A 4,178-nucleotide genomic window follows, 5' to 3' on the forward strand; every position below is an offset into this window, starting at 1 on the left:
CCGGCGCGCAAGCCTGAGCAGGGCCTGCCGGGAGCGGTAGTCTGGTCTGCCGCAGGGTGTGCCGGGAGATGTAGTCCCGCCGGCTCGGGCCGAGGGGGCGCGGCGGGAGGTGCGGGGGCGGCCACAGGCGTACAGCGTTATTAACGGCCGGTCACCGAAGGAAGCTTTGCCCCCTCCCTGCCCTGAGCTTTGTTCCGCGTTCCTTGTAGCTATTACTGCATTCGTCATCGCTTTGAAGGCGCGGCCAGCCCAGCGGCGTGGCCGTGACAGGGGGCCGAGCGGGGGGTGGTTCCCGCGGGCCGGCCTTGGCTGTCGGCTGTGGTCGGCGGAGCCGCTTCTCGTGAAGAAGCAGTCCGTCGGGAGACAGACTGAGTTGCGCAAGGAAGCGTCGCCAGAAACCGCCTTGCACATGTCGCCGGGGCGGGAGTGCCGGCCGAGCGTCCTCCGGGGCCGACGCAGGTGGAGAAGGCACTCGGGGTCGGGAGCCCTTCCTGGGAGCGCCGAGCGCCGCAGCCCTCGGCTGAGGCAAGCCCTTCTCCTCTCCGCACGGCTCCTGCTAGTGGGGAGGCTGCCCTGGGTTTAGGGATTGCTCCGCGAAAGAGAGGGCGACAGCAGAGGCAGAAGGAAAGGACGAAGCTGCTGAGGCACGCCTGCCGTCCTTTGAACCCGCCGTCGGTTTCATGTGCACAGTGGGCCTTGGCCTTTTGGTGGGCTGCTGTAGAATAACTTAAAACTGATGCAAGCAAACATCTGTGAAATATGGCCATATGTTTCTGCTTTCCAGGGAAATAAACTTAACCTCTTCACAATACGAGGGGAACCTTTATGTTCCTTTATGTAGTTACTGCATAAAAACAACACTCTGAACCTCCCTAAACACCACTTCAGAGAATAGGTAGAGTGGGTATTTGTGTTGAATAAAGTCGCTTCTGGGAGGCAGTACCTGCTTAAATTATTTTGTCCTTGCATCCTAAATCTATACTCACCAGAACTACTCAATTGCTAATTGCAAGATGAAAAACAATTTTACATTTTTGGGTATCGTCCTGATCTTTAGATGGAGTTTTTATCCCCCAAAATAACACCTGTTCTTTTACAAATGTGCATAATACTTATACAATTCTCGCAAAAAGAAGAAAGCCCCCCCCTCCCCCCAAGCAGAATTTTGATGCTTTAAAATTTTTCCTATGCATCCCATCTGGTTGAGAGTAGCAAGAGATCCATGCAAATATGCTCTGGCTGATCCCAGGAAGGCTCGTGCAATCCTTAAATAGGGCTTTTAAGATTACTTTTAATTTCTTCAAGCATTATTTGAAAGTATATATATGTAGGAAAACATAAATTACTCTTGTGCCCTCCTTCCCCTCCCCCAGATAGGCACTTTTTGGAATAGAAGGAAGGTTAATTACAAATATGAGCTACTTTGAGAGAGAATGGAATAAAGAAGCACAGAGTTTGTGCTGGCTGTAAGCCTCTACTATAATAAACTTCATTATAAGGCCTATTGGGGTGTCAGAGAGGTTAGCACACATCGTGAAGCAGAAGCAGGCATGAGGCCGTTCTGTCAAGGGTAACAAAGTTTTCAAAAACTACCAGATGTTAGAGAACATATTTCCAGCGGTAATTCTTTTCACACTTGAACTGGCAGGTTTTTTTTCTGCTGATACAGTGACACACATCAATTATAATCAGTTTTTGAAGAAAGATACTGCTTCCTAGGAACTCAGTTTCTACAGAAGTTTAGGGTGTTTTGAGGATATCTGCTGCAGGCATAGTGAGAGAAGTACCATCAGCTTCCAAGCTCAGCCACAGATCTCCGGTGCACTGATTGCTTGCTGTGCTATTGTTGTCTGAAGAACACAAATGTGAAATTGAACAAAATAACTACTTTTAGCATTTTCAGCTACATTTATGGTTCTCTCCCTATGCCTCTTCTATGTGTTTTTGTGAACTGTTTTCCTTCAAAAATGCACTTACCAGCAAAATGCATATCAATAGTACTGGAAATTCATATTCCACTCCTGCAAGTAAATACAAAATACATGTACTGACAGGAGGATGAGAACATATCTTGCAGTTGTGCCCTGTTAATGACCCTGCTGGAGATTGCTCGTGCAAGGGAAGAACAGTCATATATAGGAGCAGCCAAGTAGATATTCCACCCAAATTCCAAGAAGTTGCTTAATTATTTGGCACCAAAAGTAGTGGTCTCATGTTTTGACAGGCACGAAGCTGAAATTTTAGGAAAATTAGTTCTTTTTAATTATCACTATTTAGGATATAACTAAGCATCCATTGGTAAAAATCTTTAGTCATCAACTTTTTATACATTTTCAGAGTAATCTATTTTTACAGACTACATCCAAGTTATGTAGTTATTACCATACTTAAGAGTAGTCTAACTTCATGAGCCCTGTACACATAAGCGGTCAGTTTGACACCTCTCTTCAATACTTCACTGCCTTCATTGGGGTGGAGACTCCTAGGCAACTCGGTGAAAAATAAGTTGCTTCATTATTTTTTAAAACACATCAGTAGGGTGACAGCTAGAACAAGATGTTTAAAATTCTAAACAATGACAATTGAGAAACTATGAAATAAAGATAGTATTTATTTTCTTACAGCATTGTTACTGCATGCAAGGCAGTCAGGGAACTATTGAAATGCAGCACCAAATTTAATTTTGTCCTTTTCATCATGATTACTATAATGATAGCTTTCAGCAAAATTTTCAAGAAGCTCTGGACTACCAGAATTTTTCTTGGAATGCTTTCCCCCTGGTACTCGTAGAATCAGAGTGGTTTGGGTTGGAAAGGACCTTTAAAGGTCACCTAGTCCAACCCCCCCCTCCCCCGCAATGAGCAGGGACATCTTCAACTAGATCAGGTTGCTCAGAGCCCTCAACCTGACCTTGAATGTTTCCAGGGATGGGGCATCTACCACCTCTCTGGGCAACCTGTTCCAGGGTTTCACCACCATCATCGTAAAAAATGCCTTCCTTCTATCTAGTCTGAACCTACCCTCTTTTATTTTAAAACCATTATCCCTTGTCCTATCGCAACAGGCCCTGCTAAAAAGTCTGTCCCCATCTGTCTTATAAGCCCACTTTAAGTATTGAAAGGCCGCAATGAGGTCTCCCTGGAGCCTTCTCTTCTCCAGGCTGAACAACCCCAACTCTCTCAGCCCGTCCTTGTAGGAGAGGTGCTCCAGCCCTCACATCATTTTTGCGGGCCTCCTCTGGACCCGCTCCAACAAGTCCATGTCTTTCCTGTGCTGAAGGCTCCAGAGCTGGACGCAGCACTGCAGGTGGGGTCTCACCAGAGCAGAGCAGAGGGGCAGAATCACCTCCCTCGACCTGCTGGCCTCGCTTCTTTTGATGCAGCCCAGAATACGGTTGGCTTTCTGGGCTGCAAGCACACGTTGCTGGGTCATGTCCAGTCTTTCATCCCCCAGTACCCCCGAGTCCTTCTCTGCGGGGCTGTTCTCAATCCCTTCGTCCCCCAGCCTGTACTGATACCAGCGGTTGCCCCAACCCATGTGCAGGACCCTGCACTTGGCCTTGTTGAACCTCATGAGATTCACACGGGCCCACTTCTCCAGCTTGTCCAGGTCCCTCTGGATGACATCCCATCCCTCGGGCATGTCAACCACATCACTCAGCTGAGCAGGAACTGTAATTCTTCCAGTGTTACTTTTCACAGGATGACCAATCAAAACAGAAAGTTAAAGCAGGAGGGAAATGGAAAAATACAAACCAACCATAAGGAACAAGCCAAATCACCACTCTTCTACTTCATGGGATCCTAAAATTAAATGATGGCTACTAGGGAAATTGCCTGGGGCCCAATGTGGACAATATTGCAAACATGTACTGGCTGACCATACAGCTAAACATAAAAAACCCCAAGATGTCAGAGTACACAAGGAATGGGATGAGGAGTAATACAGAAAATGAAACCAGCATGTGTCAGCTGGGTGGTGCGTTCTCTTACGTGCTTGTTGCATGTGTCACACCTCCCTCCCTGAAAATGAACTCTGAAGGTAAATGAGCTTTAAGGAAAGCTGTCACAAATTATTGGGGGAATAGAACAAACTGTTCTATGACAAGAGTGAAAAGTCTGAATTGCTTGCTTGGCTCAGGAAAGTAACAAGTGAGACATGATGAAAAGAAGGCAAAG

The sequence above is a fragment of the Ciconia boyciana genome, chromosome 1 (assembly GCF_034638445.1).
Source record: "Ciconia boyciana chromosome 1, ASM3463844v1, whole genome shotgun sequence".
NCBI classification, from domain to species: domain Eukaryota; kingdom Metazoa; phylum Chordata; class Aves; order Ciconiiformes; family Ciconiidae; genus Ciconia; species Ciconia boyciana.